Consider the following 11,303-nt stretch of genomic DNA (forward strand, 5'->3'; position numbering starts at 1 on the left):
GTATTCTAAACTGGCTACGGAGCTCGTAGACTTTAACCCCTTAACGACTGCAGTAAAATTATGTCCTAGCGGTCATAGTGTTTATTCCCTCTCGCTGCTGCCGGCAGCCGGCGGAGATAGGCGCACACCTCAGCTGATTTGTACAGCTGAGATGTGTGCCTAGCAGGTACGAGCAGATCCGCGATCTCCCCGTGCCTGTTAACCCCTTAAATTGCGCTGTCAAAATATGACAGTGCCAGTATAATCGCAATTGCCATAAAACTTTACTCATAGGCCTCCACCGGAAGTCACGTGACATGATCACGTGGATCCGATGGTTGTCATGGTGGTACATATAATGACTCCTGTAGCCCACATGATTTAGGTCCTGTAACAAGCAGCCAGGTACTGCAGGTTACAGGAGATGAGTATTTTTCCTGATCTGACCAGTGCTGCTCTGATCGGGAGAAATGAATGAGCGATCTGACTGCTGATCCTTATAGCCCCCTAGGGGAACTAGTAAAATAAAAAAGAAAAGTAAAAAAAGTTTTCAAAAATTAAAAAAAAAAAACAAATCAAAGTTCAAATCACGCTCCTTTCACCCCATTGACAATGAAAGGGTTAAAAAAAATAAAAATATACACACATTTGGTATCGCCGCGTTCAAAAATACCTGATCTATCAAAATATAAAACCAATTAATCTGATTGCTAAACGACATAGGGGCAAAAAAAATGCTAAACGCCAAAATTACGTTTTTTGGTCGTAGTAAATCTTGCGCAAAATGCGATAACAGGGATCAAACTGTAGTATCTGCGCAAAAACGGTACCATTAAAAACTTGAGTTTGAGACACAAAAAATAAGCCGTCACTGGGCCATAGATCATGTGAACGCTACAAGTTACGGAAAATGGCGCAAAATGTACGCCACTTTTTTGGACAAACGTTTGATTTTTCTAACCCCTTAGAGAAAAGTAAACCTATTCATGTTTGAGGTTTACGAATATGTACCGACCTCAGGCATCGCACCGACACATCAGATTTACTATATAGTGAACACAGAATAAAATATCTCAAAAACAATTGTGCAATCACACTTTTTTTGCAATTTTTCTGCATTTGGAATTTTTTTTTGCTGTTTCCCAGTACACTATATGGTAAAACTCATGGTTTCATTTAAAAGTACAACTTGTTCCACAAAAAAACAAGCCCTTATATTGCAAAATTGACATAAAAGTAAAAAAGTTATGGATATCAGAAGAAGAGGAGAGAAAAAAAAACAATAAAACCCCCCGAATAATAGGCCGGTGGTGAAGGGGTTAAATATCGGAACCATTTGACTCCTACTCTGCAGTGATGTTCTACAATGTCATTACATAGCAGTGCATCTATACACAAACATGTAGCAACGGAGAGGAAATCCGTCCATCTCTACATAAGCCAGAGACAGTTTATTACTGCCTCTGCCTTCTCTGTCACTGTATACACAGCTCTGCGGTGCAATGCAGCTGGAACGGTGAGGGACCTGACAGTGACACAGATCTCTGTGTGAGAGCCCATCCACCATCGGTACTTGCCAACTGTAATTGTTTGGGCTCTGCTAAGTGCGGTTTTTGTTTTGGGGGGGGTCGGTCTGCTTTCTTTTGGGGGTGTCTGCTTTCTTTGATGACGAGTCCTGCTGTATTCTTTAACTTTTTTAGATGCTTGGACACTTCCCTATGGAAACTAGGGCTTATTTTTAGAATAGGGCTTATATTTTTAGTCTAGTCAAAAAAGCCCTAAAAATCCTACTAGGGCTTATTTTCCAGGTAGGTCTTATTTTCAAGGTGGAAAGAGACGACTGTGCTTCCTCCCCCATACGCAGAGGCCATGTGGTCACTGCTAAAAAGTAAATTAAACATACTTAAATACGGAACTGCCCCCCCCCCCCACCCCCCCCTGCCTCCCTCTCCTTGGAATATGTCAAATATAGGAAAATGCCACTGTGAATCCAAATCTCTGTTATTAGCTCCGACCAGGTAAAAATCAGCCATATATACAAAATAATAAGTGTTACAAAATATACAAAATAGCTAAGAAATATTTACATGAGGTCATAAACATATAATATGACAGTGTCCGGCTTTCAGTGATAGGGATGGCCCTGATGAGTTTTTAGTCATTGCTCAGTATACAGTGATCAGTGGTTGTATACGTACTCTCAGCACTGACTGACAGCAGGTTCTAATGCTGAGCGTCTGTCAGTCAGTGCGGGGGGCAGGGTATATATGTGGTAATAACAGACATTTCCCTTATTTTCCCACCAGTATCACTCGACATCAGCAATAAAAACTCAATGCTGAAGTTGGTTTCTTATTTGAATTTTTTTTCTGTTTTTCTTTTTACAGATTTAACAACAAACGTAAAATAAAGCGGAAAAAAATGATTTATCTCCCACCTGGTATAATTAATCATGTCAGATGGGAGATAAGTCGCCTCCCTGGTGCCCGATGTGGCCAAAGTGCCCCCCTAGTCCCACTCAACCTCATGATCTAAAATGGCCGCCGCGCACGCTGCGCTCATCCTCCTCCTCTGAGTTCTGTCGCATCTGACATGTCAGATGTGACATCAAAGTTCTCCCCAGGTCCAGCCAGGTCACCCCCTGTCAATCCCCGGTCTCTCGTTACCTCCTTCAGCGACGATCCCTTCTCCTCCTTCTAAAAAGATGTGCAGAATGGCTCTCAGCCGGCTCCCTGCTAGTAGTGACACTGAGCTTACTGCAGCTCACACTGTCATGCTGCGGACCCAGGGAGTGTGAGTGCAGCATCACTGCACCCACACTCCTCTCAAGGGAGATATGTTCTCTGAGGGTGCACCCTATATTCTGGATTTTCGTCATTGGATTTCCAAAATGGGGAGAGTTTTTTCAAATACATTTTTTTTTGTCTTTTTTTTATAACTGACTAGGTTAGTGATGGCGGGTATCTGATAGACGCCATGATATCATTAACCTCAACCCCATCAACACCATTTATTACCCCCTTTGCCACTGCTTCAGGGCAACGAGAAGAGTCAGGGCAAATTACCAGGATTAGTGCATCTAATGGTTGCGCCACTTCTGGGGTGACTGCGGCCTGCTATTTTTAGGTTGGGAAGGGCCAAATAACCATGGTCCTTCCCACCCTGAGAATACCAAGACCACAGCTGTCCACTTTACCTTGGCTGGAAATCCAATTTGGGGGAAACCCCACTTTTTTTTTTTTTTTTTAATTATTGATAAATAATTTAAGAAAAACAGCATGGGTAGACCTCCAGTTTGGATTACCAGCCAAGGTTAAGTTGCCAGCTGTGGTCTGCAGCTGTCTGTCTTTTTGGGGCTAAATATAAGGCAAAACACCCTTTAGTGCCACATGAATGTTACTAAAGGGTGTCAGCTTAGAATATGCAGGGGGTAGGACATTATATATGCGTTTGACGTCTATTTAGCTAGCCATCTATCCATTCATCCAACCAATCCTAGCTTCTTAGGCTGTGTGCCCACGATCAGGATTTATAGCGGTTTGGTCGCAGAGTGTTTTGACTGCGATGTTGTGCAGTACAAGCACAGTAGCGGGATGTTTAGAAATCTCCTGCCCACTGTGCTTCTTTTCTCTGCAGCATAAACTGACCAGCGGCGCGGCTTCCTGAGACGCAGGATTTCAGTTTATGCTGTGAAGATGAGAGTGTTCTTTGCAGGGTTCCAGAATAAAGTCCGCAGCGGCTTGAACCCAAAACTTGGGCACGGGCAACTGCATTCTCCTGTGGACAACACTGACATCTGCGCAGTAAGGCTGACACTGCATCCTCACCGGATCGTGGGCACATAGCCTAAAAGTGAGAAATTTGGCACTAAAGCAACATTTTTGTAGGTTCAAAATGCTCACTATATCCCTGAATCCACCTGCAGAGCCGCACACTAGATATATAATACCCTGCACCTACCTCCTCCTGCAGAGCCGCACACTAGATATATAATACCCTGCACCTACCTCCACCTGCAGAGCCGCACACTAGATATATAATACCCTGCACCTACCTCCTCCTGCAGAGCCGCACACTAGATATATAATACCCTGCACCTACCTCCACCTGCAGAGCCGCACACTAGATATATAATACCCTGCACCTACCTCCACCTGCAGAGCCGCACACTAGATATATAATACCCTGCACCTACCTCCCCCTGCAGAGCCGCACACTAGATATATAATACCCTGCACCTACCTCCACCTGCAGAGCCGCACACTAGATATATAATACCCTGCACCTACCTCCACCTGCAGAGCCGCACACTAGATATATAATACCCTGCACCTACCTCCACCTGCAGAGCCGCACACTAGATATATAATACCCTGCACCTACCTCCTCCTGCAGAGCCGCACACTAGATATATAATACCCTGCACCTACCTCCACCTGCAGAGCCGCACACTAGATATATAATACCCTGCACCTACCTCCACCTGCAGAGCCGCACACTAGATATATAATACCCTGCACCTACCTCCACCTGCAGAGCCGCACACTAGATATATAATACCCTGCACCTACCTCCACCTGCAGAGCCGCACACTAGATATATAATACCCTGCACCTACCTCCACCTGCAGAGCCGCACACTAGATATATAATACCCTGCACCTACCTCCACCTGCAGAGCCGCACACTAGATATATAATACCCTGCACCTACCTCCTCCTGCAGAGCCGCACACTAGATATATAATACCCTGCACCTACCTCCACCTGCAGAGCCGCACACTAGATATATAATACCCTGCACCTACCTCCACCTGCAGAGCCGCACACTAGATATATAATACCCTGCACCTACCTCCTCCTGCAGAGCCGCACACTAGATATATAATACCCTGCACCTACCTCCACCTGCAGAGCCGCACACTAGATATATAATACCCTGCACCTACCTCCACCTGCAGAGCCGCACACTAGATATATAATACCCTGCACCTACCTCCACCTGCAGAGCCGCACACTAGATATATAATACCCTGCACCTACCTCCACCTGCAGAGCCGCACACTAGATATATAATACCCTGCACCTACCTCCACCTGCAGAGCCGCACACTAGATATATAATACCCTGCACCTACCTCCACCTGCAGAGCCGCACACTAGATATATAATACCCTGCACCTACCTCCACCTGCAGAGCCGCACACTAGATATATAATACCCTGCACCTACCTCCACCTGCAGAGCCGCACACTAGATATATAATACCCTGCACCTACCTCCACCTGCAGAGCCGCACACTAGATATATAATACCCTGCACCTACCTCCACCTGCAGAGCCGCACACTAGATATATAATACCCTGCACCTACCTCCACCTGCAGAGCCGCACACTAGATATATAATACCCTGCACCTACCTCCACCTGCAGAGCCGCACACTAGATATATAATACCCTGCACCTACCTCCACCTGCAGAGCCGCACACTAGATATATAATACCCTGCACCTACCTCCACCTGCAGAGCCGCACACTAGATATATAATACCCTGCACCTACCTCCACCTGCAGAGCCGCACACTAGATATATAATACCCTGCACCTACCTCCTCCTGCAGAGCCGCACACTAGATATATAATACCCTGCACCTACCTCCACCTGCAGAGCCGCACACTAGATATATAATACCCTGCACCTACCTCCACCTGCAGAGCCGCACACTAGATATATAATACCCTGCACCTACCTCCACCTGCAGAGCCGCACACTAGATATATAATAACCTGCACCTACCTCCACCTGCAGAGCCGCACACTAGATATATAATACCCTGCACCTACCTCCACCTGCAGAGCCGCACACTAGATATATAATACCCTGCACCTACCTCCACCTGCAGAGCCGCACACTAGATATATAATACCCTGCACCTACCTCCACCTGCAGAGCCGCACACTAGATATATAATACCCTGCACCTACCTCCACCTGCAGAGCCGCACACTAGATATATAATACCCTGCACCTACCTCCACCTGCAGAGCCGCACACTAGATATATAATACCCTGCACCTACCTCCACCTGCAGAGCCGCACACTAGATATATAATACCCTGCACCTACCTCCACCTGCAGAGCCGCACACTAGATATATAATACCCTGCACCTACCTCCTCCTGCAGAGCCGCACACTAGATATATAATACCCTGCACCTGCCTCCTCCTGCAGAGCCGCACACTAGATATATAATACCCTGCACCTGCCTCCACCTGCAGAGCCGCACACTAGATATATAATACCCTGCACCTACCTCCACCTGCAGAGCCGCACACTAGATATATAATACCCTGCACCTACCTCCACCTGCAGAGCCGCACACTAGATATATAATACCCTGCACCTACCTCCACCTGCAGAGCCGCACACTAGATATATAATACCCTGCACCTACCTCCTCCTGCAGAGCCGCACACTAGATATATAATACCCTGCACCTACCTCCACCTGCAGAGCCGCACACTAGATATATAATACCCTGCACCTACCTCCACCTGCAGAGCCGCACACTAGATATATAATACCCTGCACCTACCTCCACCTGCAGAGCCGCACACTAGATATATAATACCCTGCACCTACCTCCACCTGCAGAGCCGCACACTAGATATATAATACCCTGCACCTACCTCCACCTGCAGAGCCGCACACTAGATATATAATACCCTGCACCTACCTCCACCTGCAGAGCCGCACACTAGATATATAATACCCTGCACCTACCTCCACCTGCAGAGCCGCACACTAGATATATAATACCCTGCACCTACCTCCACCTGCAGAGCCGCACACTAGATATATAATACCCTGCACCTACCTCCACCTGCAGAGCCGCACACTAGATATATAATACCCTGCACCTACCTCCACCTGCAGAGCCGCACACTAGATATATAATACCCTGCACCTACCTCCACCTGCAGAGCCGCACACTAGATATATAATACCCTGCACCTACCTCCACCTGCAGAGCCGCACACTAGATATATAATACCCTGCACCTACCTCCACCTGCAGAGCCGCACACTAGATATATAATACCCTGCACCTACCTCCACCTGCAGAGCCGCACACTAGATATATAATACCCTGCACCTACCTCCTCCTGCAGAGCCGCACACTAGATATATGGCTGCTCTGTGCTTACAGGACCTGTGATGATGTCACATGGAGGGGAGGAGTCAGGGTCACATGGTCAGCTCCTCAGTGTATGCAGTAGTGATGGGAAATCTAGTTCATTTTGGTGATTAGTTCACCATGAACTAGTTCACTGAAAAGATTAGTTCAAAAGATTAGCTCATTTAGTTCATTTAGTTCAGTATTTCTCTCCTGTGAGGAGCTGACAGGAAATGCATCATGTGACCTGTGAACTAAATGAACTATATGAGCTGCTGAACTAAATGTTCTATTGAGAATGAATCAGGACGGCCTAGTTCAGTCTGATGCATCTCACTGAGCCCAGCAGCGCCCCCTGTGGTAGTGTAGAGTACTGACCCATAATGAATGTGTATGAGGGAGCCCAGCAGCGCCCCCTGTGGTAGTGTAGAGTACTGACCCATAATGAATGTGTATGAGGGAGCCCAGCAGCGCCCCCTGTGGTAGTGTAGAGTACTGACCCATAATGAATGTGTATGAGGGAGCTGAGGAGCAGTTCAGCAGCCACCATTTTCAGAACACAACATGAGCCAGTGGTAAAGATTTTAGCAAGACTGATCTAGGCTACAGGAGGCTGCTCCTCTACAGGAGGCTGATCCTCTACAAGAGGCTGATCTTATCACACAGACAGGTGAGGGGCATGAAACACACAGAAACACTCTCTCATACACACATATGAGCTGTGTCTGTCTAATTTCAGTTTTTATTGTTATTATTATTACTATTATATTTGTATTTGATGTGTGGTCTAGTGTTTTACTACCTTCTTTTCCAGCATCAGGAGCTATAAAGAGCCAGTGTGAGAGCAGGAGCCTCCTGGAGCTGTAGAGGATCACTGTCTCCTCACACTGCTGTTTAGTTCAAAAGATTAGCTCATTTAGTTCAGTATCTCTCTGGAGGAGCTGACAGGAAATGCATCATGTGACCTGTGAACTAAATGAACTATATGAGCTGCTGAACTAAATGTTGTATTGAGAATGAATCAGAGCAGCCTAGTTCAGTCTGATGCATCGCACCGAGCCCAGAAACACACACAGAAACACGCTCTCTCATACACACATATGAGCAGTGTCTTGTCTACTCTGCAATTTCAGTTTTTATTATTACTATTTGTATTTGATGTGTGGTATAGTGTTACTACCTCCTTTTCCAGCATCAGGGGCTATAAAGAGCCAGTGTGAGAGCAGGAGCCTCCTGGAGCTGTAGAGGATCACTCTCTGTCACTTGCTGTTTAGTTTATAATGAAGTAATCTCTGTCAGGATGGTGACTAGATGAACTAGTTCACTCTGAGGAGTAGTTCATTTTGAACTACTCACTCACGAACTACCCATCACTAGTATGCAGGGCTCTGCTGTGCTGGGTGTCATGGTGCTGGGTGAGGGGAGGTTATGTCAGGGGGTCACAGTGAGGTAATGGAGGCTGTATGTAGACAGGACACATCCTGGAAGCCGTGGACGGACATGGAGCAGATATCCTGGAAATCCAGGGATGAGCAGTGAAGTCTGAGGGGGCAGTGGCCACAGCTGTTTCTAGATTGTTCCAGAACTATTTACCCCGGCCACAGTAAGCGACGAAGCTGAAGTTGGTTTCTTTTTCGTCAGTTTCTTATTCGGCAATTTAGTATTTTCAGTTTTTTACACATTTAATAACACAAATAACACATCACAATAATACAATACAATGCACTGATCTGCCCTAATATAAATACACTCAAAATCAGCTGCGAAAATTATAAAACTGGCAAAAAAAATGGGCATCAAAGTATGTTAGTGAAAGGGTAAAATGGCTTTGGGCCACTGATCTAACACCATAATTGCATATCTAGTGACGCCCCTAATCAAACTCAAGTGACTTCAGCCTGGCCCAAAGGAGTTCTGGGCATCAGAACTGGCATCAAAGTGGGCACACAGCCAATTTTCACAGATTTGAATAAGTAACTGGTGTTTTGGAGGGGTTAAACGGCTTTGGGCCACTTATATCTTGCCATAAGTGCATATCTAGTGATTCCACACATCAAATTCATGTTACTCCAGCCTGGCCCAAATGGGCTCTGGGCAGGGCCGGCTCCAGGTTTTTGTGGGCCCTGGGTGAAAGTGTCTCAGTAGGCCCCATCCACATAGAGACATGCACAGATACAGGCATACGTACACATGTATATTTAGACTATGTGCGCACTGGGAAATGGAATTTTCTTGAGAAAATTCCGCATGCTCTCAAAGATTACCGCACCCGCAGTAAAAAAACGCGGCAAACCGCACCCGAAAACCGCATGCGGTTTGCTGCGGTTTGCTGCGGTTTGACCGCGGTTTGGTTCGCGGTATTGTCGCGTGCGGCTTGGGATGTGCTTTATTGCATTCAATGCAATAAAGCACATTGAAAAAAAAAAAAAAAAAAAGTCATTTAATTCTGAGATAGCAGATAGACAGAAGAATAGATAGAGGGATAGATAGATAGACAGACAGATAGAGGGATAGATAGAGGACAGATCGCTGCATTTCCCACGGTCGGCAGTGAGTTCACATTACCGGCCATGGGAAATGACCGGTAATTACCTCTGCTGTCTGCTGCATTCAGCCTGTGTCTGTGACAGTCGCGGCTGGATGTAAGCAGCGCCGGAGCTGTGGATTATGCTGGAGCTGTGGATTACGCCGGAGCTTTGGTGCGGAAGGGGTTAATAAAATGGTGAACAAGGCTTGTTTGTTTTATTTAAAATAAAGGATTTTTCGGTGAGTGTGTTTTTTCACTTTACTTACGGGTTGATCATGTCAGCTGTCACATAGACGCTGCCATGATCAAGCCTGGAGTTAATGGCAGTGGTCCCCCACCATCATTAACCCCTTGTATTACCTTGCCACCACTGCTACACGGCGGCAGGAAGAGCCGAGGACACGCCGGTGCTGCCGCATAATGCATGCGACAGTCCCGGGGCAGCTGCGGCTGATATTCTCGGCTGCGGGAGGGGGAGTGAGACGGGGGACATTAACCCTGCCCCTCTCCCTCCCCAGCCTGAGAATACCGGGCCGCCGCTGTGTGCTTACCTCGGCTGGACGGTAAATATGCAGCGGAGCCCACGTTCTTTGTTTTCTATATTTCCGTTTTCTTTCTATGTGTGTTCTATGTGTCTGTGTCTGTGTGTGTCTGTGTGTGTGTGTGTGTGTGTGTGTGTGGTGTGTGTGATGTGTGTGTGTTTACTCTCTGCACGGCTTCCTCTTCCTGTAATGACATCACTTCCCTGCAAAACCGCAGACAGGCGATGTACATTACCGGAGGTAAACCGCGAAATACTGCAGGGAATAACGCAGGAAAACGCAGTGAACCGCACAGAATTTGCTGCCTGCGTTATTCCCTGCGGGATTTCACGATTAACATTGGAGTCAATGGAGTGAAATCCCGCAGCGATGTGCGGAAAAGAAGTGACATGCACTTGTTTTTGCTGCGGGAATCCCGCAGCAAAACATGCAGCTGTCAAATTCCGCCCAGTGCGCACAGGATTTTTTTTCTCCATAGGATTTGCTGGTGATTCACTGCAGAGCTGTTATGAACATTTTCTGCAGCGAAACATGCAGCAAATCCGCGGAAAATCCGCGGCAAAATCCGGTAAGTGCGCACATAGCCTTAAAGAGAAATTCACAAAAACACATATAAATAGACATAAATATAGACACAGTCATATACACTGACATACGAGCAAAGCTTGCTGTAAATTTGTAACTCGGTTTAAGAGAAAGCTTTGCTGTACGAGCAAAATACTCACCGCACACACTTCCGGTCCCGTACATGCACCGCGCTCTGACTCGCTCATGCAGTCCACACAAACACAAACACGCAAGCACACACAAACACGCGCACACACACACAAACACACACATTATGCTCACCTTATCTTCCGTTCCCTCGCCAGCCTCCTGGAACTTGCATGTAATGGGGAATCATCACGACCGATGCCGGACCTTCCGCTCCCAGCACGCTGACATCAAAGGCAGGAGCCACTTGCCTCTGATTGGTCAGAGCGCTGCCTTAGAGTAGCGGCTGACAGCAGAAGGTCCTCTGTCGTCGCGATGCTTGCCGATACACATGCTGTTGCGTCAAACTACAAGACCCAGGAGGCCGG

The sequence above is a fragment of the Anomaloglossus baeobatrachus genome, chromosome 5 (genome assembly GCF_048569485.1).
Source record: "Anomaloglossus baeobatrachus isolate aAnoBae1 chromosome 5, aAnoBae1.hap1, whole genome shotgun sequence".
Classification (NCBI taxonomy): Eukaryota; Metazoa; Chordata; class Amphibia; order Anura; family Aromobatidae; genus Anomaloglossus; species Anomaloglossus baeobatrachus.